The 18,448-nt window shown below is 45.2% G+C and overlaps 1 long non-coding RNA gene across 1 annotated transcript; it reads left to right on the top strand.

The window, feature by feature from the left end:
- The first annotated feature begins 1,615 nt into the window (after positions 1-1,615).
- On the top strand, positions 1,616-15,226 carry LOC116986108. The gene is made up of 3 exons (XR_004415417.1): positions 1,616-1,700; positions 3,143-3,266; positions 14,854-15,226. It is a non-coding gene; the product is annotated as an uncharacterized LOC116986108 (long non-coding RNA).
- The last annotated feature ends 3,222 nt before the right edge of the window (positions 15,227-18,448 follow it).

An 18,448-nucleotide genomic window follows, 5' to 3' on the forward strand; every position in this document is an offset into this window, starting at 1 on the left:
AATGTGGAGCACCCGGAGAAAACCCATGCGATCAAAGGGAAAAGGAGCAAACTCCATACAGACAGCACCCATATTCAGGATCAATACCGGGTCACTGGCACTTTTAGGCAGCAACTTTTTGGCCAATGTACTGCCCCATAGTCTTGAACTGAATTAAAACATACAGTAGCTTTAAAGGGGGACATAGCGTCACTTGGAGATTTAAGACTGAAAATCTATATATTCTTTTTTTTTAGTATCCAAAGTTATCAACGTATAATTTTTGGTGTGTTGGAAAACAAAATATACTGGCACAGCTGGTAGACTTGCAGCCTCACACGCCGGAGATCTGTGTTCGATCCTGTCCTCGGGCACTGTCTGTGAATTTGCACATTCTCCCTGCAAGCGTGTGGGTTTCCTCCCACATCCCAAAGTTGCGTTGGCTTTGTAGATTATAACTTGTCTCTGTAAAATTGCCCCGATGTGTAGGGAGTGGGTGAGAATAGTGGGATAACAGAACTGTGAATAGGTAGACAAAAATGCTGGAGGAACTCAGCGGGTGAGGCAGCATCTATAGAGCGTAGGAAACAGGCGATGTTCGGGTCGAGACCCATCTCAGACTGATGTGAGGGTGGGGGGGGGGGGGGGGGAAGAAGAAAGGAAGTGGCGGAGACAGTGGGCTGAGGGAGAGCTGGGAAGGGGAGGAGAGAGCAGGGGCTACCTGAAATTGAAGAAGTCAATGTTCATACCGGTGGAGTGTAAACTGCCCAAGCGAAATATGAGGTGGGCCTCACACTGGCCATTTCCGGAGCCACCTCCTTCAGTATGTTTGGATGCAGACCATCAGGCCCTGGGATTTATCAGTCTTCAGCCGCTCTAGTGTCTTTGGTCTTCAGTCCCATCAGTCTATCCAAAACCATATCCTGCCTAATGTGCATTTCCCTCAGTTCCTCCATCACCCCAGATCCTCTGGCCACATGTACATCAGGGAGATTGTTTGTGTCCTCCTTAGCGAAGACAGATCCTAAGTACCTGTTTGTACAAAGACGGATCCAAAGTACAGCACGGAAACAATCCTATCGGCCGACCAAGTCCGCATCGACCAGCGATCCCCGCACATTAACACTATCCTATACACACTAGGGACAATTTACATTTATACCAAGGCAATTATACCAAGTACAAATCTGTACATCTTTGGAGTGTGGGTAGAAACCAAAGATCTTGAAGAAAACCCACGCTGGACACAGGGAGAACATGCAAACTCCGTACAGACAGCACCCGTAGTCAGGATCAAATCCATGTTTACAGCGCTTTAAGGCAGCAACCCTACCGCTGCGCCACCGTGCCGCCTCTGAAAGGGAAGCTTCCAAATGACCTCCCTTCAATAACAGTATCAGATACAGGTACATTCTTCAAATGGAAGTCTGCCTTTGAGAAACATAGTTCCACATCCCAGCCAGAGCTATTGCTGGTGACCAAAGCTGTGCATCTCAGAGAAGCTGATTGATTGAACTTTGCTTTGCAGATTCGATGTGAACTTTGTGTGCAGCAACTCAGACATTGCTTTTCACTTCAACGTGCGTTACGATCAATCCGCCGTGTTCTGCAACACGCTGGTGGATAACATATGGGGAACTGAAGAGATAAAGCACCAGATTCCCATCAATGCCGGATCCTACTTTGAGCTCATCATTAAAACATGCAATGAATATTTCCAGGTATGAAGGCTGGCTCCAGTTATAGTTGCACCCTAACCTTGGCGTACAAAACTGAAATCTAGAGTGGTCCAATGGATTAAGTTTAGCTTTATTATTATCATCACATGCACAGAGATACAGTGAAAATGTTTTGTTTGTGTGCTGTTCAATCAAATTCGATAATACTACACATGAATACAATCATGCCAAACACAAGTACAATAGGTGGAGCGAGGAAAAAAATACTAGGATGCTTTCTCAGCATTGCAGTGTAACAGTTTCAGTGAATAAGTCCAATGTTCACAATGAAGTAGGTTGAAGAATCAAGACTGTATCCTACGAAAGAACCATTCTAAAGCCTGATAACAAGAAGAGAAGAAGCTGTTCCTGAGTCTGGTGGGACGCACTTTAAGCTTCTGTATCTTCTGTCTGATAGGAGTGGGGAGAAGAAGGGATGATCTGGGTGATCCTTGATTATGTTGGCTGCTTTCCAGAGGTAGCAAGAAGTGTAGAAAGAGTCAATGGTGGGGAGTCTGGTTTGTGTGATGGAATTCGACTTAAACCAGCATCTGCAGTTCTTTCCTACACAGACCAAAAGGCTAGATCTATATTCTTCCCCGGTCATGGGTGTTGAATTCCAGCATTGCTGTGAATGGAACTTGGGAACTCTCCAACATCATTTGCCATGTGTGGTAGATGAAAAGAGTGCTGAATGTTTTTCAGAAACCATTTCAGTTTAACATTTTAGTTTTGAAAATAAAATTGGAAGTGAGCCAAACTGGTCATCAGTTCTAACTGTCACTGTATGTCATGTTGTCACTTGCGGGCGGAGCACCAGGCAAATTTCTTGTATGTGAATACTTGGCCAATAAACGTATTAATTCATTCATAAACTTATTCATTCATTTAGGATAGATCATCACCATCAACACGGGGCTAATATTGATGGGCATCTTTATCAAGTTGGGTCAAAGGGCATTTTACCTTGCTGTAATACTTTATAACTCAAAACAATACTTACAATATAAAAATAGGCCATTCGGCCCATTGGGTCTACGCAAGCTCTCAGGGCAAATCCCCATTAATATAAAATGTTTAAAGATATTTCTTACACTTATTTCCATGTATCAATTACCTCTCACATTCCCAACACCCACATTCTCCCCCTCATCTACACATTCGGGGCCAACTAACTTACTGACTCAAACGCCTTTGGAATGCCAGAGGAAATCAGAGGGAGATTGTGGGTGGATGGAGATGTACTGTATGGAATTACAACCATTGAATCTTGGAAGTGGAATGTAAGCCTTGTGTATGGAGTAAGGGGTGCTCATGAATTCTGGGGGGAATATTTCATTGTAATTGGGTAATTGATTGCCGGCATTGACTCAATGGGCCTGTTTTCATGCGGTTTGACTCCTGGCTTTTTTTCTAAGTAACACGGATGTTCTCTTCTTCCACAGGTCTCTGTGGACGGGCAGCATTTCCTGGAGTTCGGACACAAGATTCCCTTTAAGGGAGTCGACACCCTGAAGATTGCCGAAGATGTTCATGTGAATGCCATCACCTTCAAAGAACCAGACGTGGGTATCACACTGTTTACTTACCGAGCCCAAGCCCAGTGTGGAAGGGCAGAGACTGAGGCAACCAGGCCCATCACTGGTGTTCAGCACTGCCTCTGCTAACGATGGGAGTTTGGTTGCAAATTTTAACAGGCTGCCTCCTCACACAGCAGGAGTACGCACAAAGGAGGCCCAGATGGTCTGGCATCCAAATTAATGGGCCATTTGGCCCCTCGAACCTGCTGCCCCATCTCTAAATTAGATAATTGCCAACCTGCTCGTAACTTCAACCCCAAATCCTTGCCCACTCACGGTGACCTTCCACGCCTCCTCACTCCTCAAGATCCTCTCAACCTCTGTCTTAAACATATTCAAAGAATCTGCTTCCACAGCTCTTTGAAGAAGAGTTTTAAAGACTCTCACAGAGAAAATAAAGAGTTTAGTTTATTGTTATGTGTACTGAGGTACAGTGAAAAGCTTTTGTTGCGTGCTAACCAGTCAGCGGAAAGACATACATGATTACAATTGAGCCTCCTGTGTCTGTGGGACGTGGGAGGAAACTGGGGCATCGGTTCGAAAATTACGCGGTCACAGGGTGAACATGAGAACTCCACACAGACAGCTCCCGAGACCAGGACTGAATACAGGTCTGTGAGGCAGCGGCACTACCAGATGCGCTAATGAGATCTCGTTCATCACCGCTACCGCTCGAGCAGGGGTTATCACTTATCTTCCCGGCTGCAGCGCGTCCTGTGATCTCAGTGGGCATTATATCTTCAACACAGCTGTCTGCTTGCAGGAAAGCATCGGGAGAGATGGTTCGTACCAGGGTGCGGTGTTAGGTACATTTGGAAACCTGGGATGTCAGGCTAAAGTGGTGTTCACTGGATGGGTACTAATGAACATCACAGTCACACCTGGCTTGGCCTGGCACGTGTTCTTATTACCTTATCAGTCTGAAGAAGGGTCTCGACCCGAAACATCACCCTTTCCTTCTATCCAGGGACGCCGAGTTTCTCCGACATTTTGTGTCTACCTTCTTAATACTTTTTTGAAATTTCTCAAGGAAAATCAATCCCTTGCTGCTTCATAGTGTTTCTTAGTGATGGTATCCAGTTTTTGTGGCTTTGTTTAAGGGTGGGAGTAGAGTGCCAACCATGGAGTAAGTACTAACATTTTATGTTATTGTTTTACAGATCACACCATCCAAAGTGGCTAATCCAGTAAGTATTTGTTCACGAAAGAACTGCAGATGCTGGTAAATTCCAAGGTAGACACAAAATGATGGTGAAACTCAGCAAGTGAGGCAGCATCTATGGTGAGAAGGAATGCGTGACGTTTCGGATCGAGACCCTTCTTCAGACTGATGTCAGGGGAGGGGGTGAGACAAACAAAAGTAGGCGGAGACAGTGGGATTAGTGGGAGAACTGGGAAGGGAGAGGGGATGGTGAGAGAGAGCAGTTTTCAACATAATTGTATAAGGGGTAAGGGTATTGTAAAAACAAGCCTGGAGGCTTTGTGTCTCAATGCAAGGAGCATTCGTAATAAGGTGGATAAGTTGAATATGCAGATAGCTATTAATGACTATGATATAGTTGGGATCACGGAGACATGGCTCCAGGGTGACCACGGCCGGGAGCTGAATATCCAGGGATATTCAATATTCAGGAGGGATAGACAGAAAGGAAAAGGAGGTGGGGTAGCGTTGCTGGTTAGAGAGGAAATTAATACAATAGAAAGGAAGGACATTAGCTTGGAGGATGTGGAATCAATATGGGTAGAGCTGTGAAACACTAAGGGGCAGAAAACGCTAGTGGAAGTTGTGTACAGGCCACCTAACAGTAGTAGTGGAGTTGGGGGTGGCATCAAACAGGAAATTAGAAATGCGTGCAACAAAGGTAAAACAGTTATAATGGGTGACTTCAATCTACATATAGATTGGGTGAATCAAATTGGCTGACGAAGAGGATTTCTTGGAATGTATGCGGGATAGTTTTCTAAACCAACATGTAGAGGAACCAACGAGAGAGCTGGCTATTCTAGACTGGGTATTGAGTAATGGGGAAGGGTTAGTTAGCAGTCTTGTTGTGAGTGGCCCCTTGGGCAAGAGTGACCATAATATGGTTGACTTCATCATTAGAATGGAGAGTGACATAATTAATTCAGAAACAAGGGTATGAGACGTGAATTGGCCAAGATAGACTGGCAATTGATTCTTAAAGGGTTGACGGTGGATATGCAATGGAAGGCATTAAAAGACTGCTTGGATGAACTACAACAATTTGGCATCCCAGTTTGGCAAAAGAATAAATCAGGAAAGGTAGTGCATCTGTGGATAACAAGGGAAATCAGGGATAGTATCAAAACAAAAGATGAAGCATACAAATTAGACAGAAAAAGCAGCCTACCAGAGGACTGGGAGAAATTCAGAGTCCAGCAGAGGAGGACAATTGGCTTAATTAGGAAAGGGAAAATAGATTATGAACGAAAACTGGCAGGGAACATAAAAACTGACTGCAAAAGTTTTTATAGATATGTGAAGAGAAAAAGATTAGTTAAAACAAATGTAGGTCCCTTGCAGTCAGAAACAGGTGAATTGATCATGGGGTACAAGGACATGGCAGACCAATTTCCTCACGCTTCCTCTTTCTCCCCTTCCTTCATCCCCTTTCTACATTCACTCCCCCTGTCTCTCTTTGCCTCCATCCCGCCCTTTTTTTTCTCTCTCTTCTCTCTCTTTCTCCCCTCCCCCTCTTTCCCGGGCCGCCCAATGGGGAGTCTGGCGGGCACGGTGCAGCGTGGATTGGAGGCGTTGGCGCTGCCGTGTGAGTTGAGGGCAGGAGGGAGGGAGGGAGGGAGCGAGGTTGCCGCGGCAGCCGGAAGCGCATCGCTCGCAGACGGCTCACAAAAGCGCTGGCACCCACTGCCCGGGACTGACGCGCTTCCCCAATCCGTACAGATCGCTGTCATGCGGCGCAAACTTGAGACAAACTCCGCTATAGGATCTTTGCTGTGCAGGGACTGAAGACAGCCTGTCAGCGTGAGAATTCTGTCTTCAGCGTGAGGGCGTGAGAGTTGGCTGAAATGCGTGAGTGTCACGCTCAAAGCGTGAGAGTTGGCAGCCCTGAAATTGCATTGTTTTTTATCTCTTTCATCACAACTTTCTTATAACCTAAGACTGTAAGTTACTACCAATCATAAAAGTAATGCATGCATAAGAAACAAAATTTGTAAAGTGAAACACTTTGTAGTTATAGCAGAGACTGAGACACATGAGAGCAAGTTGAAAAAACGAAGGCAACAAAAGCTGTGGGAGCGTGCGTTTGTACGTGCACAACTGATGCGGTCCGCATGAAGTCGCATTTTGCCCAATCCGGCCCGTGAACTAAAATGTGTTTGACACCCCTGAACTAGACCAAGCGTGGACCCATTGGGTCCCCCTCCCCCAACGCAATATTCCCACAGTAACACTCACCTATATACAATGCTGGATGTTAAAATGGCGGTCTCAGCCAGGAAATCCTCCCCCAACTGCTGACGGGTCCCCGTTGTGACGCCAGAGATTGCCATTGTGACGCGTTTCAAAATGGCGGCGGGCCCGGCAACCCCCAACTCAGGGGTTCCCAGAGACCTGAAAATTATTTGAAGGGTTTCGCAAGGGTAAAAAGGTTAAGAAACGCTGCTGTAGACACTGACTCTTTGGGATAAAATTAGGCTTTTATTATTCTAAGTATATTTGTTCCTCTTTCAGACAATCCCCTTTATTGGGAAAATACCGGGCGGACTTCAGGATGGGAAGATGGTGATAATTCAAGGACAAGTGCCAGAAAAAGCTATGAGGTAACGTAGTTAGAACTTAGGCAATTGAGGTAAAGAGTGTGACACCTTCTCCCACCGACATTCCTGGAAGGATTCTATATTACATTTTTCTAGTTTCCCTAGCTCTGGCACCTCCCACACCATCTGACATCTTCCTTGCTAAAGGAGCAACAACGCCTCATCCATTTTCTCCAAGCTGACGTGCACCTATTTCTTCCCACCACTCCCCCTCCACCTACATTCCTTCCTCTGGCTCCATAATCAGCAAATTTTCAATCCTCTTGTTTCACACCTTCCTTTTTTCTCATCTTTGGTCTTTATGGAACAATCAGTCTATTAATGCCCTCCTTCACCTGTGTTCACCTATTACCTGCCACGCTATATCCTGTCCTTTCTCTCTCCGAGCTTTCTCCCCCCAACCCTCCCCCACCCGCACAATCAGTCTGTAGAAGGGTCTTGACACAAAATGTCAGTTAGCCATGTTCTCCAGAGATGCTGCCTGACCTGCTGTTACTCCAGCACTTTGTGTATTTTTAACTGACAGGTTGATAAATGTTTAGTTTATAGTTTAGAGATACAATAGACAATATGAATAGACAATGGGTGCAGGCGTAGGCCATTCGGCCCTTCGAGCCAGCACCACCATTCAATGAGATCATGGCTTATCATCCACAATCAGTACTCCGCTCCTGCCATCTCCCCATATTCCCTGACTCCGCTATCTTAAAGAGCTTTATCTAACCCTCTCTTGAAACCCTCCAGAGAACCGGCCTTCTGAGGCAGAGAATTCCACAGACTCACAACTCTCTGTGTGAAAAAGTTTTTCCTCATCTCCGTTCTCAATGACTTACCCCTTATTCTTAAACTGTGGGCCCGGGTTCTGGACTCCCCCAAAATCAGGAACATGTTTCCTGCCTCTAGCATATCCAAACCCTTAATAATCTTATATGTTTCAATAAGATCCCCTCTCATCCATCTAAATTCCAGAGTGTACAAGCCCAGCATCTCCATTCTATCAACATATGACAGTCCCGCCATCCCGGGAATTAACCTGGTGAACCTACGCTGCACTCCCTCCATAGCAAGAATGTCCTTCCTCAAATTTGGAGACCAAAACTGCACACAATACTCCAGGTGTGGTCTCACTAGGGCCCTGCACAACTGCAGAAGGACCTCTTTGCTCCTATACTCAACTCCTCTTGTTTTGAAGACCAACATGCCATTCGCTTTCTTCACTGCCTGCTGTACCTGCATACTTACTTTTAGTTACTGATGAACAAGGACCCCCAGCCCGTTGTGCTTCCCCTTTTCCCAATTTGACACCATTTAGATAATAATCTGCCTTCCTGTTTTTGTCACCAAAGTGAATAACCTCACATTTATTCACATTAAACTGCATCTGCCCACTCACCCAACCTGTCCAAGTCACCCTGCATCCCAGGGCCGGATTTACGTATAGGCTTCATCTGCTTAAGCCTAGGACCTCGAGATCTAGGGGGGCCTCGCAGAGCCGGATTTACCACGAGACTTCATAGGCTGAAGGCTAGTGCCTCGAAATCTCGGGGGCCTCCGGCCAAGGCAGGACACATGCCGTTTATGTCCTCCGGGCAGGCCCCCATCTTTATCTCTCTCGCTTTCTCTGTCACTCTCCGTCTCCGCCCGCCATCCGTATCCATTTCCGGGCCACCGGGCTTCGTTCGCTCCTCATCTGCAGGCACGGCAGGCCGCCTTGCGCATGCGCATTCCTACGGCCAGCACATCCTCCCCCCTGCACATACGCACAACCACGGCCAGCACATCATCGGCCGCCCTGCACATGCACACTGCCACCGGTCGCCGCTTCCGCTGAAAACCAACGCAGAATCACTCTCTGACCCTGGAGATGGAGTAACTCCCTGGGATAACTTGCTTCTGATTTCCTGGTCCTCCAAAACTATATTCTAATTGGAATTTAAACTGGAGGTGGTGGAAGGCTGAACAATAACAGCCTATTGCATTTTATCTGTTTATTTATAGTGTATATATATATGGTCTATGGTATATAAACACACTGAACTCTTATCTCCTGTTCTGTACAATGTTTACATATTCTGTTGTGCTGCAGGAAGCAAGAATTTCATTGTCCTATCTGGGACACATGACAATAAAACTCTCTTGACTCTCGACTTGGACTTAAACAAAAAAGGGTTCTTGGGGAAAATAGAGCTACCTTAAATTTTGTTGCATCTGGTTGGGTAACTATGGTAGGGTGAAGACTATTCCATGCTTTAATTGTGCGGGGGAACTCCATGGAGCAGCCAGCAACTCTGGATAGAAGAAATTGGGTAACGTTTCGGGTAGAGACCCTTCTTTAGACTCCCTCTGTTTTTAGTGTTTTTAGTTTAATTTAAAGATACAGCGTGGAAACAGGCCCTTCGGTCCACCGAGTCCATGCCAACCACCGATCACCCGTACACTAGTTCTATCCCACACAGTAGCGGAGTAAGTCAAGAGTCAAGAGTGTTTTATTCTCTCACGTCCCAGTTAGAACAATGAAATCCTTACTTGCAGCAGCACAACAGAATATGTAAACATAGTACTCTGTAAACAAGGTTATAAACGAGAAAACAAAACGGTATATATTTATATATGAATATATAACTATAAAATATATATGTGTGTGTGTGTGTTTAATATATATACCCACACACAAACAATTTCCATCCTGGGATGAATAAAGTTCTATCGTATAGTATCGTGTGTGTAGGAAGGAACTGCAGATGCTGGTTTAAACTAAAGATAGACACAAAAAGCTGGAGTAACTCAACAGGTCAGACAGAATCTCTGGACAAAAGGAAAATATTACGTTTAGAGTTGGGTCAGAAATAGGTTCCTGCACACCTTTGGAATGTGGAGCACCCAGAGAAAACCCATGCGATCAAAGGGAAAAGGAGCAAACTCCATACAGACAGCACCCATATTCAGGATCAATTCCGGGTCTCTGGCACTTTTAGGCAGCAACTTTATGGCCAATGTACTGCCCCATAGTCTTGAACTGAATTAAAACATACAGTAGCTTTAAAGGGGGACATAGCGTCACTTGGAGATTTAAGACTGAAAATCTATATATTCTTTTTTTTTAGTAACCAAAGTTATCAACGTATAATTTTTGGTGTGTTGGAAAACAAAATATACTGGCACAGCTGGTAGACTTGCAGCCTCACACGCCAGAGATCTGTGTTCGATCCTGTCCTCGGGCACTGTCTGTGAATTTGCACATTCTCCCTGCAAGCGTGTGGGTTTCCTCCCACATCCCAAAGTTGCGTTGGCTTTGTAGATTATAACTTGTCTCTGTAAAATTGCCCCGATGTGTAGGGAGTGGGTGAGAATAGTGGGATAACAGAACTGTGAATAGGTAGACAGAAATGCTGGAGGAACTCAGCGGGTGAGGCAGCATCTATAGAGCGTAGGAGACAGGCGATGTTCGGGTCGAGACCCATCTCAGACTGATGTGAGGGTGGGGGGGGGGGGGGGGTGGGGGACGGGAAGAAGAAAGGAAGAGGCGGAGACAGTGGGCTGATGGAGAGCTGGGAAGGGGAGGAGAGAGCAGGGGCTACCTGAAATTGAAGAAGTCAATGTTCATACCGGTGGGGTGTAAACTGCCCAAGCGAAATATGAGGTGGGCCTCACACTGGCCATTTCCGGTGCCACCTCCTTCAGTATGTTTGGATGCAGACCATCAGGCCCTGGGGATTTATCAGTCTTCAGCCGCTCTAGTGTCTTTGGTCTTCAGTCCCATCAGTCTATCCAAAACCATATCCTGCCTAATGTGCATTTTCCTCAGTTCCTCCATCACCCCAGATCCTCTGGCCACATGTACATCAGGGAGATTGTTTGTGTCCTCCTTAGCGAAGACAGATCCTAAGTACCTGTTTGTACAAAGACGGATCCAAAGTACAGCACGGAAACAATCCTATCGGCCGACCAAGTCCGCATCGACCAGCGACCCCCGCACATTAACACTATCCTATACACACTAGGGACAATTTACATTTATACCAAGGCAATTATACCAAGTACAAATCTGTACATCTTTGGAGTGTGGGTAGAAACCAAAGATCTTGGAGAAAACCCACGCTGGACACAGAGAGAACATGCAAACTCCGTACAGACAGCACCCGTAGTCAGGATCAAATCCAGGTTTAAAGTGCTGTAAGGCAGCAACCCTACCGCTGCGCCACCGTGCCGCCCCTGAAAGGGAAGCTTCCAAATGACCTCCCTTCAATAACAGTATCAGATACAGGTACATTCTTCAAATGGAAGTCTGCCTTTGGGAAACATAGTTCCACATCCCAGCCAGAGCTATTGTTGGTGACCAAAGCTGTGCATCTCAGAGAAGCTGATTGATTGAACTTTGCTTTGCAGATTCAAAGTGGACTTTGTGTGCAGCAACTCAGACATTGCTTTTCACTTCAACGTGCGTTACGATCAATCCGCCGTGGTCTGCAACACGCTGGAGAATAACATATGGGGAACTGAAGAGATAAAGCACCAGATTCCCATCAATGCCGGATCCTGCTTTGAGCTCATCATTAAAACATGCAATGAATATTTCCAGGTATGAAGGCTGGCTCCAGTTATAGTTGCACCCTAACCTTGGCGTACAAAACTGAAATCTAGAGTGGTCCAATGGATTAAGTTTAGCTTTATTATTATCATCACATGCACAGAGATACAGTGAAAATGTTTTGTTTGTGTGCTGTTCAATCAAATTCGATAATACTACACATGAATACAATCATGCCAAACACAAGTACAATAGGTGGAGCGAGGAAAAAAATACTAGGATGCTTTCTCAGCATTGCAATGTAACAGTTTCAGTGAATGTCCAATGTTCACAATGAAGTAGGTTGAAGAATCAAGACTGTATCCCATGAAAGAACCATTCTGAAGCCTGATAACAAGAGGAGAAGAAGGTGTTCCTGAGTCTGGTGGGACGCACTTTAAGCTTCTATATCTTCTGCCTGATAGGAGTGGGGAGAAGAAGGGATGATCTGGGTGGTCCTTGATTATGTTGGCTGCTTTCCAGAGGTAGCAAGAAGTGTGGAAAGAGTCAATGGTGGGGAGTCTGGTCTGTGTGATGGAATGAGCTACATCCATAATTCTCTGCAATTTCTTGAACACAGCTGTTCCCAAACCAAGCTGTGATGCAACCCCAAGTATGCTTTCTATGGTGCATCTGTAGACATTTGTCAGAGTCATTGCAGACATGCTGAATTTCCTCAATCTCTACAGGAAGTGTAGACATCAATGTGCTCTTTTTGACTCGAAACCATTTCCACTTCAGCACTCTTTGATGCTGATGACTCCACCATCCTTCCTGAAGTCAATAACTAGCTCCTTCGTCATACTGATATTGGGGGAGAAGATATTGTCTGGACAATACTTGACCAGAAAGCTACAAGGTCAGTAGATCATGAAGTAGGGTCACGACCCGAAATGTCACCCATTCCTTCTCTCCAGAGATGCTACCTGTCCCGCTGAGTTACTCCAGCATTTTGTGCCTACCTTCGACTTAAACCAGCATCTGTAGTTCTTTCCTACACAGACCAAAAGACTGGATCTATATTCTTCCCTGGTCATGGGTGTTGAATTCCAGCATTGCTGTAAATGGACATTGACATTGAGGTCACTTGGGAACTCTCCAAGAAAATGTAACAATGTCCAACATCATTTGCCATGTGTGGTAGATGAAAAGAGTGACTGAAAGTTTTTCAGAAACCATTTCAGTTTAACATTTTAGTTTTGAAAAGAAAATTGGAAGTGAGCAAAACTAGCCATCAGGATTTAACCATTCTTCTCAGAAAGAGTTGGTTCTGTTTTCATGGGAAGGTGGGCCGGTGAGGAGGGACTTGCTGGCTGACCAATGATGAGATGATGAGCGATTCAGGAGGTCACAAGAATAATGTATCCAATCAGAATTGGCAACTAAAATGCCATGGGAACATGGGACCTCAGTACTTTTGAACATTTGCTCTGGTATTTTATTTAATTCACATGTTTAATCGATAATGTTTTATTATTAATGTTTAATGTTTTATGTGTCAGTTCTAACTGTCACTGTATGTCATGTTGTCACTTGCGGGTGGAGCATCAGGCAAATTCCTTGTATGTGAATACTTGGCCAATAAACGTATTAATTCATTCATAAAATTATTCATTCATTTAGGATAGATCATCACCATCAACACGGGGCTAATATTGATGGGCATCTTTGTCAAGTTGGGTCAAAGGGCATTTTACCTTGCTGTGATACTTTATAACTCGAAACCATACTTACAGTATAAAAATATGCCATTCGGCCCATTGGGTCTACGCAAGCTCTCAGGGCAACCCCCCATTAATATAATTTGTTTAGAGATATTTCTTACGCTTATTTCCATGTATCAATTCCCTCTCACATTCCCAACACCCAAACTCTATCCCTCATTTACACATACGGGGCCAACTAACTTACTGACTCAAACGTCTTTGGAATGCCAGAGGAATTTAGAGGGAGATTGTGGGTGGATGGAGATGTACTGGATGGAATTACAACCATTGAACCACTGGGTTAGTCAAATACTACCACCTTTTGCTTCAATCCTGAATCTTGGAAGTAGAATGTAAGCCTTGTGTATGGAGTAAGGGAAGCTCGTGAAATCTGGGGGGAATATTTCATTGTAATTGGGTAATTGATGGCCGGCATTGACTCAATGGCCCTGTTTTCATGCGGTTTGACTCCTGGCTTTTTTTCTAAGTAGCACGGATGTTCTCTTCTTCCACAGGTCTTTGTGGACGGGCAGCATTTCCTGGAGTTCGAACACAGGATTCCCTTTAAGAGAATCGACACCCTGAAGATTGCCGAAGATGTTCGTGTGATTTCCGTCACCTTCTAAGTTCCCAGACGTGGGTATCACACTGTTTACTTACCGAGCCCAAGCCCAGTGTGGAAGGGCAGAGACTAAGGCAACCAGGCCCATCACTGGTGTTCAGCACTGCCTCTGCTAACGATGGGAGTTTGGTTGCATATTTTCACAGGCTGTCTCCTCACACAGCAGGAGTACGCACAAGGGAGGCCCAGATGGTCTGGCATCCAAATTAATGGGCCATTTGGCCCCTCGAACCTGCTGCCCCATCTCTAAATTAGATAACTGCCAACCTGCTCGTAACTTCAACCCCACATCCTTGCCCACTCAAGGTGCCCTTCCACGCCTCCTCACTCCTCAAAATCCTCTCAACCTCTGTCTTAAACATATTCAAAGAATCTGCTTCCACAGCTCTTTGAAGAAGAGTTTTAAAGACTCTCACAGAGAAAATAAAGAGTTTAGTTTATTGTTATGTGTACTGAGGTACAGTGACATGCTTTTGTTGTGTGCTAACCAGTCAGCAGAAAAACTATGCATGATTACAATTGAGCCTCCTGTGTCTGTGGGACGTCGATCACAACCTCCTTTGTCTTGCTGACATTGAGGGAAAGGTCATTGTCTCGACACAAGGTTACGTTGGCTGGTTGATTTGGCGATGGCGGTGTGATGAGGATTGAGGGATGGGTCAGAGAGAGAGAGAGATTTCGGGTTGGAACCCTTCTTCGGACCCAAAGTCTGAAGAAGGGTTCCCTTCACGGATGCTGCCTGACCTGCTGAGTTATTACAGCAGTCTGTGTTTTGTTCAAAATTCCAGCATCTGCAGTTCTTTCTTTCTCAAGAAAATGGTCTTTAATAAGTTAACTGTTCAAACTAAACAAAGCATAAATGTACCTTGTGTCTTATTAGATTAGAAAGAAGATTTGATGTGTCGGCAAAAGACTTTTATGCACCTCTTCAACTGCAACCACAGGCTGGAGCCCCTGAACCAGATTGATCAACTGGAAGTCATTCATGACATCAGCCTTTCTCTTGTGCCTTACTAATGTTTTGAAGTAAACAATCTGCTTAATCCAGAAAACAAAATCAGCATAATCTTCCCAAATTCTCATTTTTAACCCTCTACTTTTTTGGTGATCAATCCTGTAGATTGGTTATTGCATGTGAACCAATCAGAGTCGTGTAGCATCATTAACCCCACCTTACTGTACGCTTTATATTAACACCCACTTCCTACATTAAGCAGTCTTGGAAGCGGTATTGATGAACTAACAACTTGCTGTACCGCTCTGCTATATGTTATAATTAAAGATGACTTAAACTCTAGATCCATGGTCTTTCCATCATTTACAAATCCATAGTTGAACATCCATTTCACATCAATCAAAGGAAGCCATTTTGTTGAGTGGGTGAAGGTCAACGTCACTTTTGCATTGGTACATCAACCAGCAGATTGGCTTTGGCTGGTCCTGCACCAGAGTAGCTTGCAGGTCCAGCTGTAGTTTATAGTGACCCAATATTAGTATCATGCAGCTCTATATTAGTAAAGGAGAATGCAACAGCCAAATGTCATCAAGTATATGCAGTGGGTGACAACCTGATCAGAATCAGAATCGTTTATTGTCATTTGAACTAAATAAATAGGTACAAACAAAATTGCGTTTCTGCAGTCATCATCAAACAAAAAAAACAAACACACAATTAACACATTTTCACACAAAACATCCATCACAGTGAATCCCCAAACACCTCCTCACTGTGATGGAAGGCAAAGTCTTATCCCTTCCCCGTTCTCTGTACCCATTCCTCTACTGCAGTCAAGCAGCCAGACCGCTGCATCGAGCCGATCGAGGCTCCTGATGTTAAATGTTAGAGCCTCCCTTTTTTGGTGTTCAATCCATAGTTGAACATCCATTTCACATCAATGAAAGGAAGCCATTTTGTTGAGTGGGTGACGGTCAACGTCACTTTTGCATTGGTACATCAACCAGCAGATTGGCTTTGGCTGGTCCTAGTGCACCAGAGTAGCTTGCAGGTCCAGCTGTAGTTTATAATGACCCAGTGTATTAGTATCATGCAGTTCTATATTAGTTATTATATGGACGTTCGTTACAGACTATTACTTCTAATTAGGTTGTGCCCTATAATGCAGAACTATTGAAGGCTTTCAAATGTCACCTCAACGTCGAAATATGCTGCTCTGTACAGTCAATCAAATACGTCATCAAGTACACCTTGAAGGGATGTGATCAGGCAGCTTTTGGAATTAACGTAAATGACGAGATTAATACAATACAATACAATACAATTTTTATTGTCATTTGAGCCTCAGTGAGGCTCAAACGAAATTCTGTTTCCACAGCCATACAAACAAAGACAATTCCTAGACATACACACAATTTAGTTCACACAAACATCCATCACAGTGGACCCACTGTGATGGAAGGCAAAGTCTTTTCTCTCCCCTGTTCTCCATGTCTCTCCCGATGTCGAAGCCCCAGGCGGGCGATGATAAGTCCCACGGCCATTTTAGGCCGTGCCGGGCGATTTACGGCCCCGCTCCCGGTCTAGAAGTCTCGAAGTTGGAGCCCCCGGCGGGCGCTGGAATGTCCCATGGCCATGAAGCCATGCCGGGCGATGTATGACCCCGCTCCAGGTCGTTCCAACCCCGCGACACGGGCTGGAGAGTCGCGTTGCGGGAGCTCTGGGAAGCGGTCTCTCCCCCCGGACCCGTGAGCTCCCGATGTCCCAGTCCACCGGACCTGCGGCTGCGTTGCTGGAGCCTCCGAGCCCCAGGAGTCGAGTCGCAGCAGCGAGTCACCACCGCTCCCCACACTCCGAGGCCGGCCAGCCCCACAATGGTGAGTAGTCCGCAGCTCCGCAGTCTCCCGAGCCCCCGGGTCGTTCAGATTGGAGGCCGCTCCACGGTGCTAGGCCCCAACGACAACGGAGACCCGACAGGGAAAAGGTCGGGTCTCCCAGACAGGGAAGAGATTTTAAACAGTTTCCCCCTGCCCCCCCCCCCCCCCCCGCCCCCCACATATACACATTTAAAACCAGTATTAAAAAACACCAAACACTACATTTAACTAGACAAAAAAAAAAAACAGACAGGCTGTAGGGGCCGCTGCAACGGGTGAGTCGCGCCGCCAACAGTACCTGAATGGAAGATACATTGGTCCTTCAGAGGCAGGGGCATCAGTCCTTGGATTTCTTACTCATGAGAGACACCCCCCTGCCATTCGACTTGATGTACATCTACCAGACCAACAACAAGTATTTTTTGATGCTGCTCAGCAAGGGATGAATGATGGAATTGCGAGAACCACTTTGACTGAATTTGTTCGATTGAGTTCTGAAGATCCGTTTGCAAGAACACTATTGTACGTTGATGTACCTCGATTTTATACATGGAGCAGCAAGAGATGGCAAAGAAGGAAGGTTGGGAAGAGAGTGGATAACTTCCCAGGTATTTTTGAAGTCAACGTTCTTGGACGAATACATGTCATTTCTCCAAAACAAGGTGACCTCTTCTACATGAGACTGCTTCTGCATCACGTGAAAGGACCAGTGTCTTTCGAGTCCTTGAAGACACATAATGGAGTAATTCTTCCTTCCTTCAAAGACGTCTGCAGAGAAAGAGGTTTGTTGGAAGCTGACGACCATTGGCAACAAACAATGGAAGATGCTGAGATGACAAGACTCCCCAGGGCAATCAGGGATTTGTTTGTTGTTCTGCTGACAAATACTGACATCAACGATCCTCTACAATTATGGGATCGCTTCAAGAATTGCATGTCTGAGGATTACCTTGAAAGCGAGCGAAGAAGAAAAAGTGATCAGAATATCACAATTGATGACAGACATTATGATCAGGCTCTGTTTTATATTCAGGACAAGCTTGAGAATTGCAACACCACACTGGAAATTTCTTCCTTGCCCCGACCAAGAAATGAAAGGATGGACATTGATGGTGAAAATGTTGATTTACTTCATGAATTGAATTACAATAGATCAGAGCAACAGCGATTTGTTGATGAGAATGAGCCTCTGCTGAATGCTGAGCAGAGAGAAGTTTATGACCATGTGTGCGACTGCTTGCAAAGGGATCTATCTTCAATGATTTTCATTGACTCACCAGGAGGAACAGGAAAAACATTTATCATAAATTTGATCCTCTCCACGGTTAGAGCTCAAGGTCAAATTGCCATTGCTGTAGCATCGTCTGGTATCGCAGCCACATTAATGCCTGGTGGAAGAACTGCACATTCACGATTCAAGATACCTATCCATGTGACGGAGGATTCAACGTGCAATATCAACAGCAACTCTAAAACTGGAGATTTCTTCAGGAGAGTGAAGCTCATTGTTTGGGATGAGTGTCCAATGATTAGGAGGGAGTGCTTTGAAGCGGTGGACAGAACTCTTCAAGATGTATGCCGCAAAAAGGATCATTTTGGCGGAATTCTTACCATTTGTTGTGGTGATTTTAGACAACTCCTTC

This window comes from Amblyraja radiata, chromosome 23, assembly GCF_010909765.2.
Source record: "Amblyraja radiata isolate CabotCenter1 chromosome 23, sAmbRad1.1.pri, whole genome shotgun sequence".
NCBI lineage: Eukaryota > Metazoa > Chordata > Chondrichthyes > Rajiformes > Rajidae > Amblyraja > Amblyraja radiata.